The sequence below is a fragment of the Dermacentor albipictus genome, unplaced genomic scaffold, assembly GCF_038994185.2.
Source record: "Dermacentor albipictus isolate Rhodes 1998 colony unplaced genomic scaffold, USDA_Dalb.pri_finalv2 scaffold_21, whole genome shotgun sequence".
NCBI classification, from domain to species: Eukaryota; Metazoa; Arthropoda; class Arachnida; order Ixodida; family Ixodidae; genus Dermacentor; species Dermacentor albipictus.
Window position 1 is genome coordinate 4,613,954 of NW_027225575.1, and position 18,087 is coordinate 4,632,040.

The 18,087-nt window shown below is 47.3% G+C and overlaps 1 pseudogene; it reads left to right on the forward strand.

Moving 5' to 3' along the window:
• Window positions 1-2,839: 2,839 nt before the first annotated feature.
• LOC135918716 (regulator of chromosome condensation-like) overlaps window positions 2,840-18,087 on the forward strand; it is a 55,221-nt pseudogene continuing 39,973 nt past the window's right edge.

Consider the following 18,087-nt stretch of genomic DNA (forward strand, 5'->3'; position numbering starts at 1 on the left):
GAGGGCCTTGGCCCGCGCCTGCTGCCGTTCTTGGTTGTATTCTGGGTGCATGTTCTTCGGGATGGGGTCTATGTAAATGTGCGCCCGCGCCTCATCTGTCATCTCGCACGGTTGCCGGCTGGGAGCTTGGGGGTTGTAACCCAGGGACGTCAGTTTACTACGGCCCGTCTTGGTAGTAGAGAGGCGCTCGAATTGCGCGGTGAGCTGCGCCGCGGCTATTTCTTCCAGGGTGTTATGGACGCCGAGCTGCAAGAGCCGAGCCGTACTCGTGGTCTCCAATAAACACAGCGCCGTCTTGTAAGCCCGTCTGATCAGCGTGTTGATCTTCGCCCTGTCAGTGAAGTGCCAGTTAAGGTAGGCCGCAACGTAGGCGATGTGACTGGTCACGAACAACTGGACAACGCGCACGAGACTGTCTTCACGCATGCCCGCCCGTCGTGTAGAGACTCGATGTATGAGCCGGATGGCGTCCATTGCCTTGGTGGTAAGCTTGTTGATGGTCTCGTCGTTGCCGCCGCTCTTGTTGAGCAGCAGGCCCAGGACCCTGATCTTGGGAACTTCGGGGATGCGTTGCCCCGATGCAGTCACAATTTTGATGTGATCACACTCCCGAAGAGGAGCGCGCTTCCGTCCCGGTCGAAGCAGTGTGAGGACGAACAGCTCGGATTTGGCGGGCGAACACATTAGGCCTGTGCCGTCAAGGTGCTGCTCGATGGCGGTAACCGCCGCTTGCAGCTGTTGCTCGATGCTGGCGTCGGTGCCGCCGGCCGCCCAAAGGGTAATGTCGTCGGCGTAGATCGTATGCTGGACGCCGGTCCCCACTACTGCCCTCGCTACCCCGATCATGACGAGGTTAAAGAGCAACGGCGATATTACCGAACCCGGTGGAGTACCCGTACTACCGAGCTTGTGTTCGGGGAGTTTGAGGTCCCCGGCGTGCAGTTCCACCGTGCGGTTGGTCAAGAAGTCTTGAATATAATTGTAGCTCGTTACCCCCATGTTGAGTCTTGATACTTGTCCTAATATGGCTGAGTGTTTGACTTTGTCGACTGCACTTTGTAAATCGAGACCCAGAATTACTTTGCTGTCTTGTGTCTTGTTGTCGATGATTTCTTGTTTGAGTTGTAACATGGCATCTTGTGTGCTGAGTCTGCGCCGGAAGCCGATCATCGTGTCAGGATAGAGGCCTTCCTCCTTTAGGTATTCCTGCCACCGGTTGGCGACCAGGTGCTCCAGCACCTTGCCCACGCAGGACGTCAGCGAGATGGGACGCAGGTTGCCGATGTCGAGTGGTTTGCCCGGTTTCGGAATCAGGATCGTTCTTGCCGTTTTCCACTGTCGTGGGATCTTGCCCGAATGCCAGCATTCATTGAAGTAATCGGTTAGGGCCTCTATCGAAGCGTCGTCCAGGTTGCGTAGCATCTTGTTTGTAACGAGATCTGGGCTGACTGCTGAGCGGGTGTTGAGCTCGTGCAGCGCTACCCGTACCTCTGATATGGTAATGTCTCGGTCGAGCCACGCGTTGGGCAGCCCGCCGTATGGCTGGTAGGTTTCCGTTGGCGTGTCTGGCAGATACTTGGCTTCCAGGCTCCTGATAACAGCGTCATTTCCTTGTTGTTGTGTGATGGTGTGCATGAGGCGGGCCAGGCGGTCGCGCTGGTTTAACTTGGTCTTTGTTTCGTCTAGGAGGTGCCGAAATTGATTCCATGTACTACTGCGATGCAATTCCCTGTCAGCTCGGTTACACATCTCGTTCCACTGTTGACGGCACAGGAGCATGCAATGTTGTTCGATGGCCCTATTTAAGTCAGCCACCTTCTTCCTCAATTTGGGATTGAGCCGGTGCTGCTTCCAACGCGCCTGTATCGAACGTTTGGCCTCTATCAGATGGGCCAGGCGGCCGTCCATGATGATGACGTCCTCGTCTGTTTCTATAGTCTTTGTGGCAGAGCGCACTGTATCGCGGAGTTCCGCCGTCCAGGTTTCGATCTCTGTGATGTCTTGTGCTGTGGTGAGGCGCCCCTTACGGAGTTCGTCCCAGTCTGTCCACTTATGCATAATGGTATTGCTCCGTAATTGGTTGGGTATGGTAATTTTGAGGATGTAGTGGTCACTGCCCAGGTCGACGCCCGTGTTGTGCCATGTTACTTTGCCCATGTGGTCATTTTTTATGAATGTAAGGTCTGGTGTGGTGGCTCATGCTACGGAGTTGCCGATGCGGGTAGGATGTGCGGGGTCCGTGATTAGGACACATTTGTGGTCCAGGGTATCCTGTAATAAGTCCCGTCCCTTGGCCGTGTCCTTCACATAACTCCACGCTCCATGGGTGGCGTTGAAGTCCCCTCCGATCAGCAACGTATTGTCTCTGGCTTGGGTGCTGGCTGTGTGTAGTAGGGTCTTGAATTTCTGTGTTTGGTGCTTGGGGTTACTGTAGATGTTGGCGATGAACAGGCTGCCTTTCCGTTGTTTGCTAGGGATGATTTCGGTGAAGGCGTTTTCCACCCTGCTGCGGCCGTGTTTGAGTTGGTGCTCGATGAACGTGAGCCCTTTGCGGACGAACGTGCAGACCCTCCGCTTGGCTAACGTGAGCGCGATACCCAGGGAGGGTGGGGGTCACCATCGCTGTTTCTTGCAGCAGGATAATGTCGGGTTTCTTGTTTACTGTGGTAATATGTTGTTGCAGCACTGCTTTCTTGTTGTAACTGTGGCAGTTCCACTGCCAGAACGTAAGGCCAGGTGGCGATCCTATTGTGGATTGGTGTTGGGACATAGTTGTGGCGAGGGTGGGGCTTGCGTCTGTTCTTGGAGGTATGGGTGTTTGGCGAATTCCGCTGAAAAGATGGGGCTGGAGGAACTGATCACCACGTCCTTCCGTACCATACAAGAGTGACCCAAAGCATGTCCACCCCTGTAAAAGAGATAGATTACCCAAGTTAATGAATCATTAGTGATTGACCTAAGGTGGATTATGGAGGGTTAAGGTTGATCAGAGTGTATTAAAAAAGCTTAAGGTGGATTAGAGTGCATGGGAAGGATGAAGATGCATGAATAAAGATTAAGGTGGGTGGAGGAGGATTAAGGCGTATTATGGTGGTTTAAGGTGAAGGGTTTTAGAAAGGATATAAGACCAATTAAGGTGGAGTAGGGTGCATGAACCAGGATTAGGGAGCATTAGGGTGGATAAAGGAAGATTAAAGTCAATTAATGCGGATTAAGCGGAATTAGGGTTGATAAAGGAGGATTAAGACCGATTAGGATGGATTAGGGTAGATCAATATGGATTAGGGACCATGGAGGTGGACTAGGGTGTATTAAGATAAATTGGGACTATTGTCACGTGGTGGTGACGTTGAAGAACACAGTAGCAATACTGTGAACGACAAAACTAACTTTTATTGTGTGAACCTGTGCCCACAAAACAGGCTACACTTATAGCACAACGAAAGCGGCGAACACTGTCGGCGATCGTCGAAAATCTGATCAGCGGGTCAAGCGCGTCGGCTTTTATACAGCAGCCGTCGAATGTTGCAGACTAATCGCTGGGACCCGCGTGCCTTCCACAAAGTTCTACACCATTCGTGTCAGGCGATGAAATCAGATAACACAAGGTTCGGCGACAAGAGACAGCGGATAGAAGCATCGATAACTTTCCAGAAACTTCGGATACTTGCAAGCGCGTCCCGCGCTGTGCGATAACATTTATTAGGCGGCGAAACGTGGTCGCCCGATAAAAATAAGTATTTCCACCATGAACATCGCGGTTGTCTCATTAGGTAGCTGCACCCGGGATTCTAATAGCGCTTGGGCGCGTTCTCGGCGTACGACGCTTGCGAATGTCTGCAGGAAGCCGCTTCGAAAGAGGTCCCAGGTCGTTAAGGTGGTTTCTCGGTTCTCGAACCACGTCCTGGCAGCGTCTTCCAATGCGAAATGGACATGCCGCAGCTTGTCGTCGCTTTCCCAGCTGTTAAACGTAGCGACCCTTTCATACGTTTCCAGCCAACTTTCCGGGTCCTCAAATGTGGAACCGCCGAACGTCGGTGGTTCCCTGTGCTGCTGAAGAATTATTGGGGCCGCTGCGGCTGCCATTGGGGATGTCTTCTTGGTCGTCTATGGACGATCTTCTTGGACTGTCTTCTTGGTCGTATCTGGTAGAAGGCCGTGTTCCGGGGGCAGCTGCTGTAGCCGGCGGCTTGCTCGGTGTTCTGGGACGACGTTGGTTTTGTCTTTGCGGTCCGGGCTTGGATTACAGCTTGTCGGGGGCGTCCGCTAAATGAACGTAAAGCACCTGCACCAGATGTCATGTGGGGGTGACGTTGAAGAGCACAGTAGCAATACTGTGAACGACAAAACTAACATTTATTGGGCGAACCTGTGCCCACAAAACAGGCTACACTTATAGCACAACGATAGTGGCGAACACGGTCGGCGATCGTCGAAAATCTGATCAGCGGGTCAAGCGCGTTGGCTTTTATACAGCAGCCGTCGAACGTTTCAGACTAATCGCTGGGACCCGCGTGCCTTCCACAAAGTTCTACACCATTGGTGTCATGGCGGTGAAATCAGATAACACAAGGTTCGGCGACAAGAGACAGCGGATAGAAGCATCGATAACTTTCCAGAAACTTGGGATACATGCAGGCGCGTCGCGCGCTGTACGATAACATTTGTTAGGCGACCAAACGTCGTCGCCCGATAAAGATAAGTACACGTGTCACTATTAAACAGGATTAAGTTGGATTAAGGTGCATGAATAACGATTAAGGTGGATGAAGGAGGTCTAAGGTGGATTATGATAGATTAGGGTTGGTAAAGGAGGATTAAGACCGTATAGGATAGGCTAAGGTGCATGAGGGGCGATGTTGGTCGATTATGTTGTATTAAGGTGGGTTAGGGTCGACTAAGGTGAATTAGAGCTCATTGAGTACTAAGACCGATGCGTCTACTATAATCCTCCTAATGCACATTAATCCACCGAATCCACCTTCATCGACCTTATTCTACTCTAACCCTCCTTAATGCACTTTAATCGTCCTTAATCAACCCTAATGCTTCCTCATTCATTTTAAGCACCCTAATCCACTATAATAGTCCTTACTTACTTCATCTTTATCCACCTGAATCCTCATTTATCTACCTTAGTCCACCCTAATCCTCCTTAATCTACCCTAACCCTCCTTCATTCACTTTAGTTCATCCTAGCCCACCATAACCCTCCTTAATGCACCTTAATCCCCTTTAATCCACCCTAATGCACTATAATCGTCCTTAATGCGCCTCAACGCACCTTCATCCACCCTAATCCACCTTCATCAACCTTAATTCAACCTAGACCTCCTTTATGCACCTTAATCCACCTTCATTCACCCTAATGCACCTTCATCGGCTTTAATCCACCTTCTCCTTAATACATCCGAATTCATCTTAATCCAATCACTAATCAATCATTACTTTGCTAATCATTAATCATCTGTTATACGCAGCTGCATGTGATTTGGTTCGCTTCCAGCCTTCCTTCGGTCACATGATATTTTCTGTAGCTCACAACGGGGCCTTGAAACAGAGGTCTAAGGCTTTCGCTTAATAAGCCACACAGAAAGGGATGTGTCACAAGCAATACTAGATCAGACGCACGAGTAAAGCATCTGATGATGTGGCAGAAAAATTGTCTGGAGTATAGAACTCGCCTCAAAGTTCCCTTTACATCGGTATACCCTGTTCATACGGCTTTAAGAAAAAGCGAACCTCCTCATAAACGTTGCCTCCAGCATTATCGATGCTGCTGTTAGCATTTCTCAAAATTTTCAACCCCACTGGGGCGCGCGACTGGCCCAAAATAACACGCCTCCATAGAATCCTGCGGCCCGTCCGCGGGAGCCCAGGAGGAAAAGCGCACCGTGCGCAGCTGGCGGGCGAGGAGAACCAAGGAGGAAAGCGCCGTGAGGAGGAGAGTGTGGCTACTTTCAAATTATCAAGGGGTTTTACTACCACCTAAAGCCCCTAAATGATCTAAATGTAACGACATCTCCTCTCTCCTCCTGTGCCGGCGCTCCTTCTCTCGGCTACATCCGGGCGCCGACAGTGGCGGCACCTCGCCCGGGCGCAGTGAGCAGACGCTCCTAACCTTTGTCCGTTTGGTGCACAGTGCACTACGCGCCTGAGGATTTGGTTGTTGCAGTTATAATAGGACAGGTGCATAAATGAGGTATTCCAATGAGTGCCGGTATACATGTTGCACTGCTTTATCGAAACTCCTTTTACTGCGATCACTTCCGTTGCGGTGTCAACGGTGGAGGTGGTGTGCTCAAGCGAGCTAATGGAGTGTTTTGTTTCGATCGGTGCCTTTTGATCAGCTTCATTTGAACTTCAACGCCACCAAGAGAAATTGGAACAACATACGCTTTGTATGTGGATACTGGATATTTACCTGTTACTTTTTAAAACACAGGCGTGGATTCTAGGCTCTATAGGAACCGATGGTGGTCAGGGGCGTAGCCAGGGGGGAGGGCGCTTATGGGGCTTCAGCCCCCCCCTCCTCCCCCCGAAATTTTTTTGTGCTGTCCATGCACCGCCCACCCAAGCAACCTCCGGTATCGGAAATCATTCAGAATTTTCTCGAGAATGTGTTTTTCACGCTCGAAAAGACATTTCAGCGCGAACCTTGCGAACTTGGGCTGGATTTCGCGGCAGCACCCATGCACCGGGAGTCACATAACACCAAGCAGCCCCACCCGAGCACAAAGTTTCAAGGGCGTTTTGATGGTGAACGGGCTCGCCACGGCATCATGCGGAGGCCGCGGAATCGACGCAGCGCATGGATGTCAATTCCGAAATTTATGGGTTTAAAGTTCTCATAAACTTTTGAAGTCGCCCATCAGTATAGTGTATTTTGTTTTGACTTTACCCATCGCCGATTTCACGTCTTCATAAAAGCTTTCGACTTCCTGGTCAGAATGACTGCATGTAGGGGCATAGACTTGTACCACCTTCAATTTGTACCTCTTATTAAGTTTCACAACAAGACCTGCCACCCTCTCGTTAATGCTATACAATTCCTGTATGTTACCAGCTATTTCCTTATTAATCAGGAATCCGACTCCTAGTTCTCGTCTCTCCGCTAAGCCCCGGTAGCACAGTACGTGCCCGCTTTTTAGCACTGTATATGCTTCTTTTGTCCTCCTAACCTCACTGAGCCCTATTATATCCCATTTACTACCCTCTAATTCCTCCAATAACACTGCTAGACTCGCCTCAATAGATAACGTTCTAACGTTAAACGTTGCCAGGTTCAGATTCCAATGCCGGCCTGTCCGGAGCCAGGTATTCTTAGCACCCTCTGCAGCGTCACAGATCTGACCGCCGCCGGGGTCAGTTGCTTCGCGGCTGCTGGGGACTGAAGGCCGGGGTTTGATTGTTGTATTCATATGGGAGGTTGTGGCCAAGTACTGCACCAGGGTGGCCAATCCTGCTCTGGTGAGAGAGTGCGTTACCGGTTCTGGTCGCCGGGATCAGGCCGCACTCCAGGCCTGTTTGTGCAATTTTCTCAACACACGTTTTTTTTGTATTTTCCGATGCGACCTGCACACCCGTACTTAAATGTAATATGTACGTAATAAACAAGGTTAAGATGGCCAAGGCTTCATGTGTGCTGTCTTCCCGCAGGTTTAATGCTAGAGGTCACGTAATCTCTAATTTCGGAGATACATTAATTAAAGGGAGAGGCAGACAAAACATTTTCTTCTCTCTCCTTGCTCTTTCATGATAGTGTCGTCCCACTGCAGGCGACACTATCAGATGCGGCGATGAAGTAGATGCAGAAGCTTCGCAGATTTTACCTTGTACCACTGATGTGAAGATACCGTTCACAAGGCATGAAACCATCTTTAGTTGCTAACTCTCATTTTCAACAAAGCACCTTGTTCTCATTGAATGTTTTGCCCAATAATTTGAAAACATTTCACTACCCTTTCGGTGTAAAATCCATCTGTGACATTACCTGTTTGCGTAAAAAGTTGAATTTCTATAGAGTCGAAACCCCCAATAGCGAAATTGCCAGGGAATGCAAAAAGTTTCACTTTCGCTGGAATTTCCTTGGTGTGTGAATGACACAGAAAAGACATGGAAAGGGCTTGAAAAACAAATATATTGCCAAAAGTCGGTAAGCTTACTTTGCCAAGTCTCACCTTGCAGCAACTTGGAAGCTGCGCCTTCACACTGCAAAAAGTAGTCCATTGCCCGGTCATCATTGTTCTTGCTGAAAGACGGAACAAATTGTGTCGAAGGTGTGTCGCACATCTTGCAGGATCGTCTTGATGCTTTGGTTCTTGGTCGTCCTCTGCGTCGTCAGCTTCACACATGTTACGTATGATGGCCTTGTCACTAATCTCCTTGTGCACAGCGTCTTCATCCGCACAGACGAACTCAATAGAAGAATCTCGTAGAATAACCCAGTCTCATCCACATTGTAGATGTCAGAGGGCTTGTACTGGTCCAGTACTTCTGTTGGTCAGATGCCACGATGTCACCGGGTTGACAGCTGCTGCGTCCTTGGAACTGACTTTGGGTGCTAGGTCGTGGCGAGCTTGAAATGCTTCAAACAGCCAGCGCTTGTCTTAAAATTGTCATGCCAGAGTGTGCACGCAACGCCCAGCGCCTTCGGTTGTAGCACTCTGTCGGTTGGTGGCACTTTGTTGGCATGCTGTTCACAGAACCAAGCAAAAGCCGCCTTGTCGACATCTGGGAACACTGCAACCGCCATCATTTTGTTATTTGCACTTCCACCATGTCCGAGCACACCGAGAATAAAGGCCTTGTTTTTCGCAATTCCAGTCAGTGACACTCATCTTCTTCCTGCCTTTTTCAACCTTGGCACTAATTGCAGCTTTATCTTGTACTTCCAAAAAGTGGAAAAAATTTGGAAGCTACAAGATGGAGGCGGCATTTTGGCAGGCTGGCAAAACAGATTGGTTCGATCTCCACACACGCAGCTGATGCACCCTAGCACCAATGGTACACACGATCATGTGTGTTGTACATAAAGCCCAACAAAGGGTCATAGGTGTCTTCACGTGTGGATGCAGATTTGGTTCAGTTATAAATCCGCATTTGCCTATGCCATGATGTCACATAGGATATAAATGCGCCCGGTGCGAGGTCACATCCGCTTTTTGTTTGCATTTTTTAAAATCATATTACATTTCTTATCGGGACACTGCACAGCATGCACCCGTTGCATAGGATGAACCACCATCATCGCTGTTGCCAGATGTAGCCACTGCACTGCTGTTTTTTTATTTTTTTTGTAAACAAAAATCGTGGCGGCCCTGCTAGCATGCTGTGCCAGTAGTTTATGCAATTTGAGGGCACAACCAATGCATTTGTGAAGCTTTTCAACTTTGTTAGTGTTATGTTGAGTAGATAATGAGGACTGTCATTTCAGAAAATTTGGTTAATGCGGCTTCGCTGTCGAACAAAATTTAGTTGTCGTGAGATATGAAGCGCATTGACATCAGTGATGCTGGGGATTCAAAAATCTTTTGTTGCCTCGGGATTTCGTTATCGTATGTTTCGACTGTATAATGAAATTTCGGCATAATGAGGTAGTGTTGCTTTTATGAGCTTCATTATATGGAGGTTTAACTCTGTCTTGACTGTAATGTGTAAACGCGTCATGCTCTTGGTCACTTGGTGATGACCGTATATATGTAGTCTTTCACTACAAATCGACATCACATTTACCAGTTAGCACTTATGTATATTGTCTTCTCTAGCCCTATCCAAAAACGCTCTGCCAAGTAGCCCAAATTAGCATATAGTGTGGAGTGTGGCACATTTCATAATGTACCTTAATGAAACCAGGGCCTGCACTATCCGAAATGCTGTTGCACTAGATCTGTCAGTGATTGGTCAGTGCTGTTATGGTCCGTCTCATTAGTGTCATTTCCTGTCAAGAGGGAATGGGCTCCAGAGTGCTGTGAAATCTGGACAAGCTCTTGTGCAAGAGAAGCCTTTTGCATGCGATCATCTTTGATAGCATTGCTTCATGCATACCATTAGTTAAAATTTTATCTGCAGCTAAATTGTCTTTTGGCGTAATGCACATATAGGAGGGTTCCTCAAGCATTATAACGAACAATATAGATTAAGTCAATGTTTGCCTTTAGTGTGAGCTCACCACAGAAGAAGATAGACCGCAGTGCCAACTCCACAATTTGCTTGGCAGAACTTGTCAAATGTGGATACTGGACATTCAGTTCATTTCCTCGCTCTCTCCCTCCACTCCCCTTCTGTACCTGGCCGGCTTTTCTCCTTGCGTAGTGCAATCTGCCGAGGCGCATGGTCATCATTCAACAGCTTGCTTCCACATGTGGATGCGCTAGAGGTGGAGGTTCACGAAAGTTCGGACCCGGCAAGGCAGCGTGCGTAGACTGTGCTGCTGTTAGAAACTCGGGCACTCGGCACCTCAATTAGACAGCAATCAAAAGCAAAAATGTATACACACACGTGAAAAAAAATTGCAAATAAACACGTACATTGCCTTTTCTGCTCGTATTCAAAGCATTTCTGCAATTGCTTAGTGAAAGCAGATGAGAAATGTACAAAAAGGCACAAGAGAAGTACTCGTCTGAACGTTTGCGAATGATGCTCAAGTAAAAACCGTAATAAAGGGCACCCTTGCATTGAAACCTTCTTTTCACTGTCTTATGGCATTGCTTGAGACCATTTCCTTAGCCTGCGCCATAGTTTCCTTTCCTTCCCGATTTTCGTATTAATTTACTTTTTTGATCCTGTTTCTTGTACTAATCCACGAACCTCCCCTTACTAAATTCCTTGCATTGAGCTGTAAGGTTTAATAAATAGATGACTATGCATGATAATTGAAGAACAGTGGCAGCTTTCAGTACACTGGGGCCATATTATGTAAGAATTGTTTTCACATTTTCTTACTAGCTTGCACGTCAATGCTGAGGTGGCACGCTCGAAGCACGCCATCCGAGCAGCGTCCGAGTCGGTGAGGAAATGCAAGAAATATCTAACAAGAAAAGAATCCTTAAATAATGCGACCACTGGCTTCTTCCCCATTTGACACAGGTGTGGTCATTTGGGTGCAACGATGAGGGCGCGCTAGGCCGCCAGACATCAAGCCTGGATGGCACTGAGACGACACCGGGAACCGTGGAGCTCCCAGAGCCGGTTGCGCAACTGACAGCGGGTGACTCCCACTCGGCCGCGCTCACCGTCACTGGAAAAGTCTTCCTGTGGGGAAACTTCAGAGATTCCCGAGGACAGATGGGCCTTGTCACGGAGGGCAAGGCCGAACAGGAGCCAAAGCTTGTTCACTCCAACATTGTGCAGGCAAGGTTTATTTCTCGTGGGCCATATTTACCCACTTCTGGAGTGCAGCCCATTTTACACAGAAAGGAGGGTTCGGAAATTGCCTGAACTTCACAGTATACCAATTTATGTACAGTACCAAAATCATATTCATGTCATTAGCATCAGAGCTATTGTTGCCATAGTCATTGCAAGATGGCTGCAGGATAACATTTTTTGCCGGTTGGCAACATCGGTGTGCCATTTTCACAACAAAAGCTGACTGTTGTACTGTGGAGTTTCATTAATATTCGATTTAATTTGATTTAATAGCAAAACCATGTTCACTGTATTGGCTACTGGCTGAGCAAGCGCCATTGGCAATATAAGTTGTCAACAGAAGTTCTTCTGCAAGTTGTTGAGAATGGAATGCTACTTTCATTACGCAAGCTCACTTTAAAACCAGGCTGTCTACCAACTGAAAAAACCGGGAATTGTCAGGAAATTTGAATAATCTGGAAATACTTAGGGAACTTGTGCTTATGTCAGGGAAAATTAGCTGTAATTTCATTGAAAGGGAACGAAAGTCATGTTAATGCTGGCTCCAGTAATAGAGGAATCGCTACGAATCGTCATTGACACCGTGTCATCGGCACGAGGTATTGCCAGAGTAGTTAACGACCGATTTTCCAGGCACCCAATCTTTCGGACATGCCCGATAATTCGCACGGCTTCGCGGCACCGCCCATGCTCCATTGAGTCGACGCATGTTGCCCTGACTGCAGGTCGGAAATGGCATTCATCAAAGCCACTACCGCCACCATTTTTGATTATCTTGCCGCCTCGAACGGGTGCTCTCACACGCAGATCCGCTGGCAGCCGTAGTCACCCCCGCGCAACGTTAGGCCAAGTTGCTTCGGTGTTCGCTAGCTTCTTGCCATGTGGTGCCGTGTTTTTCACTGAAAGAATTCACCGCTGCCAGCAACGGCACCGACTCAGCCTTTGGAATCCTCGCGATTGGCTTCGAAGCTCGCAAAGCACAACGTGTTGCGTAATGCCAGTCTTAGAAAGTTGGCTTTGCTCAATACAGAAATGTTACACGGTGAAGGATAACAAGCGTGAGAAGGGGCAATTGTCCCGAGACACAGTATGTATTCCTTAATTATACACGCTTGCACCCCCGTCTCCTGTCACAGTATGAGCACCGAGATGCCTAATAAGTGTACTGGCAGGCCTTAAGAGCTTTTTCGGACGTGCCTGTGGCAATTTGAGCCCTTAACTCTTTCGTTACCCCAAGAAAATTGAAGGTTTTTATAGGTCTCAGGGGAAAAAATGTTTAGCACTAAAAATAATATTGCAGCACACATTGCAGCATAGTTGTGAATAATGAAATTCTCTTTCCAAAAACATACGTTGCCAAACAAAAAATTTGTTAGGTAACACAAGTTCTAGAAAGTGCCACTATATCTGCTAAAACATAAATATGAAAGGAAATTCCGAATATGCATTTCAAAGATAAATAAACCAGGAATAGTGTCTGAAAAAATAAATGCTCAGTACACCGTTGTTCTTCGTATACAAAAAAGAAACTAAGACCAGTTCATCGCTCGTGCCATGCGGTGAACCAGTTCCTGGATTTTGTGAAGCATAGGTGCACTCCGCACTGTCCCCACAAAATGTCATCTTTGCAGTTCTCGAAACACATCTTGCAGTTCCGTCTTTTCGGCATCTTCTGAGAATGGTCCGATAAGAAGTCCAGGGAACGTCCTTCACCAGTTCGTCTAGAGCCATGCACCTCTTCCAGGAGCTATTGCTCTCAGCGTAACTGGGCAACTGCAAGATTGTGCATCCAAGCATATCTACTTGCATTTTTGCAGACTGTCTTTATCACTTCTGCAGAGAAGAAGAGTAGAAAAAAATCCCACGCCATTGCAAGCTGTCTTGCGCTGATCTGCAGTGCTGGGCCGAGATGTGCTACGGGTGGTCTTCTTGGCGTGAGTGGAAGTTTCTTTGCTGTCGATGGCAGCACATCATAAACAAGCGAAGTATACACCCTGAAGATAATCAGGAGAGCTGTCAGGTCGTGCGGAAAGATCGGCAGATAAGTGCGCACAAGAAAGGAAACCGCTCAAGGCCGTAACGGAAACTTGCCGGTGAAAAATGGCAGATGTCCCATGCTGACTCAAAATGTCGTCACCATCAGAGCTTGAATCTACCTTGCTCTCACCTTCGAAATCGTAACTCGAGTCCTCATTACTAAATTGAAGTGTGGGTGCAGCATAGTTTCGAGCACAACGCTTTTCTCGCGACGCAGCCGTGTGGGATAACGTCATGGGAGCCACTTTCAATAACTTCGCAGTGACAATGGCAGTGCCCCTTCCCTGTATTTCACGAGAAGCGAAACCAATACTTTTGGAAAGTGGTTGAAAATGCCAGGTCCACATGCTAAACATGCGGCGGACCTTCAAAAATACACTTTGGTGAAATAAAACGACTCGGACTCCACACCAAAGCTCACTAGTGAACAGCTGGCTTCATTTTTGGTTAATTATCACCGCTCAGCACTGTAGGATGGCAAAGCCAGCCATATAATTTAATTCTTGACTTACTGGGAGTCATTTGATTACAAAATTATGATGATAGTGCACTGTAATCGTGAGCGACATGATTTTTTTCTCAAACGTGGCAGAAGGTGGCGGCCACGCCTCTTTTCGCTACAACATATGCGGATTCGTTCGGAAAAAGGTCCGTCAAGAATCGCAACATCACGGGAGCTTGAAAATTTTAGCTGATTCTGAATGTTCAGTGCCATTACTAACTTACTGGATGGCCTTAAGTCGATAAAACAGCTCCAACATGTCGAAATGGGTGATCTAAAGTATTGATCACCTGGGATGGATCTTAATATGAAGTGAAGGGCAGTTAAAGATGGGCAGTTCGAAAAAAATTCGTGCATGATTTTTAGGATGTTTTCGCAGCCCCTAGGGAGACCGAAAAATTAGACGCTGACTGCAGAACTGGCCAAGAGAATGCTTCAGATGATCCATGGGGCTAATGCGTGGCGGAAAGAGGATGAGAACAGAAAGGACCGACGCACTGAGGAATTAATGAGAAAGGAAGCGTGCAGCCGCTTCTTTGAAGGAGCTTGAGCTAAAAAAAAAATTGGCTGACGTCGAGAGGCAGCGGTCCCTCATCCAAACCAAAATAAACTCTTTAAAGCAGTGAAACCCAACACTGAGATATTGTGTACGGGCCGAGATTATGTCAGGACAGTTGAGTTGGACTTCCCGGCTGCTGAGAGAGAATCTTAGTTGTGACAAAGTTCAGGCCTCGTAGCGATCAGCTTGCTATGAGTTGATAAAAATAGCTCATATTCGAAAATATTTACTTTGTATGCATTTCTTTTTCATTGGTATTTCAAAACGTTCGACTCGATTTGGAATAGGTTTCACCACTTTTTCCGCTGTGCTTTTTACTATCGCATTCTTTGTGTTTTCTTTCTGAATAAAATAGATATGACTCCTTACTACTCAAACTGGATTAAATCATTTTTTTTAACATGCTTGCTAGAGAGTGACAGCATTGGGCAACATAGTGTCAGCCCTTCTTGACATAAAACAAAGTTCTGGCTCATTCAGGAAATTTTGCAAAGGTGCTCAGGGAAAACTGGAAAACTCAGGGAATTTGGAAATGTCAACTTGGTAGCACCCTGAAAACGTTACTGTAAACTTTTGTTAATTCGACTCCATTTGATGAGATTTATCGGTTGATTCGAGAAGTGGGTGGCACATTGGTACATGCCTACAACCAAGAAGCGGGAGGTACATATCGCCCCAATGCCAGCTAGGTCTTGGAGATTGCAGATGCAGATGTGTGATCATTATGGTTTCCGTACTACAGTAAAACCTCTTTATAACGAAATTGGATATAACAAACTAATGGATAAAACGAAGCAGTCGTGATTCGCCTTGAAATTCCCATAGATGCCCGTGTATTGAAAACCTTGTTTTCACGAAGCTGAAATTTCCTCGCAATGGGTATAACGAACCATTTCTCTAAAGCGCAGCTCTTTGGCGTCCGTTCCTGCATTTCGTGATGCCGTTGTGCCTCTCCATAACCAGCTGCGTAGCCGGGGCCAGCACGCTGCTGTAGCTGCGCGACCTCCTGGTGCCATCTCTCGCACACGGCATGAGCCTTGCTCTCTTAACTCCTCCTCCAATTCCACCCATGTGCCGCGGCAATCAGAGCGCTGGCTTGGTGGCGGCTGAGCTCGATGTGCTGCTGCCCAAGCCGAAACACATAGCTGCCGCCATTCACCACTTTGTGTACCCCTTTCCCCCCTCCCTCCTCCTCCGTGGCGGCGACCGGGCGGTGTTCTCCGGTTGCCGAAGCACCAGCTCAGTATCAGCTCATGATCATGGTGCGCGCTTCCCAGGCCAAAACGCAAAGCCACCTTCAGTTGAGTCGCTGCCATCTCTTGCGCATATTGTACTCAGCTTGACTGGACCGGCATGCATACCCGATGGAGCAACACGTGCCACCACTGCCAGACTTTACGGAGTCTGCGCGCCAGGACTGCCGCATTACGTCGACGCTTGGATGGCACCGCCCACACGTTCCACGGCCACGACCTATATAACAAGCTCGTCGTACGCTGATCACTTCAGTGGGCATGTCAGCGGGCCACCGGTCAACACCATGTCAATCCCGTTCCTGCTTTTTGCGCACATCAGTAATAATTCATCCACGGTAAAAACTAGCCACCGTTGCCTCGTCCTGCTGGCGTGCCCCAAAAGTACCTGTGCGGTGTACCTGTATGTACAGGATATTTTGGTTTCATTGCTGATGCTCTGTGGTGATGTAGAGGTTAATTCCGGGCCGAACACTGAGGAGCTGCTACTGCAACTTCTGGCTGGTCACAAGAGTACGCAGGAAAGATTGGACGCAATCGAGGCAAAGCTTAAGCAGGTGGAGGAATCAGCGGCAATAGTAAAGGAGGTGGGCACGAAGATCGCTTATATGGAAAGAACAATTAAAACTCTGGAAAGAGAGTTAGTCGACATTGAAGACAGGAGTAGGAGAAACAACCTAATTGTATTTGGCATTCCTGAGCGCCGCGATGAAACGTCTACGTGAATTATGGAAGATGTGGTTGATGGCTTGTTCAAAACTACACTAGGCGCACAGGTATCTTCCGTAGAAAGGATACACAAAATTGGCCGGAAGAAACCAGATAAACCAAGACGAGTAAATCTTAAACTTATTGATGACCGTGAAAAAGTGAACATTCTTCAACACTGTTTCAAGTTAATAAAAGCAATGAAAATCTCTGTTGGTGAAGACTTCTCGGCAGCCACAAGGCAAGTAAGAAAATACTTGTGGTACAATACGGCTGACATTTGAAGGCACGGAGGAAAGATCAAGTCGATATAGGACAAAGTTTGCATTGACTAAGAAATGTTTCAGAGGGACAGTACCTAAAGGAAAATAGTGCTTGTCGTTACACATTCACTCGCGTCTGAGAAGACAATGTGACCCGACTCTCCTGTTAAAAGTACATTTTCTTGTCTCAACGTGAACGCACGTAGTATAATTAACAAAACAGCAGATCTGGAAAGTATTGTTAAGGTCCATAACCCACAGATCATAATTGTTACTGAAACTTGGTTACATCGAGGTATCAACGATGTCAAAATCGCTCCAGCAGGGTATATGGTATTTACCGTAACGACAGATTCCCGAGGTGGTGGCATAGCCGTACTTTTTAAGTAGTGCTTGAATGTGTCCCGACTACCTGACCCTGTTGGAATGAAAAGCGTTGTTGTAAAGGTTGTTGTTCAAGATTTTCATCTTCTAATTGCAGGATTTTATCACCCTCCAAACTGCAGCCCTGCATTTTTTGCAAACTTGAATGAATTTCTATGTGAATATAGGAAACAATCTTGTAGCATTTTGTTGGCAGAAGATTTTAATGTTCCAAATGTCAGTTGGGCTAACGAGTTCCCAAATACACGCTCTCTTACTGCGGAGCCCTTTGTTGACATAGTTCTGCTACACAATTTATCGCAATTAGTGAAACTGCCTACTCGTGTTCACGGTGGAAGTGCGTCAACTTTACATTTATTCCTCGTTAGTGACAAAGTTATTAGTATGAATCCAAACGTGCACATTTTTGAAAGAATTTCAGACCACAAAATAGTCTCCTTTATCATGGAATTGAAGAAAGTTTCAAGCTGAAACAGACGGAGACCTTTGTACTCTATTTTTCTCGCGCCAGTGATGTGGATGTACTCGATGCATTGGACAATTCATTCTCTTCTTTGTTTCCCAATATGAATGTAATGGTACATCCATTGATACGTTATGGCTGCTCTTCAAAGATTTAGTTATGCACCGCACAAAATGTTTCATTCCACACAAAAAGGTTGTGTAACGTACTTGCAAGCCTTGGATGACTAAAGAAATAGCCAGTGCAGGCCATAAAGTAAAGAAAAGCAAGGAAGCGGTATCTAGAACGCCCTTCCCCTGAGGGCGCACGCCAGTTATCTGAACTGCAACTGCTTCTCAAGAATGCTATCAAAAAAAGTAAAGACCATTATCAAAGTGTACGTTTAAGAGTTTCTTGTTACGTCGCCGGCAAAATTTTGGCGTCGCTTTTCGCCTGGCACTGCCGTAACGGATCGAAAGAACGTAGCGGATGCATTAAACCTTTACTTCTGTTCCGTGTTCACCAGGAATGATGATGTAATTCCACAATTCAATGCTTTTGACGAAATT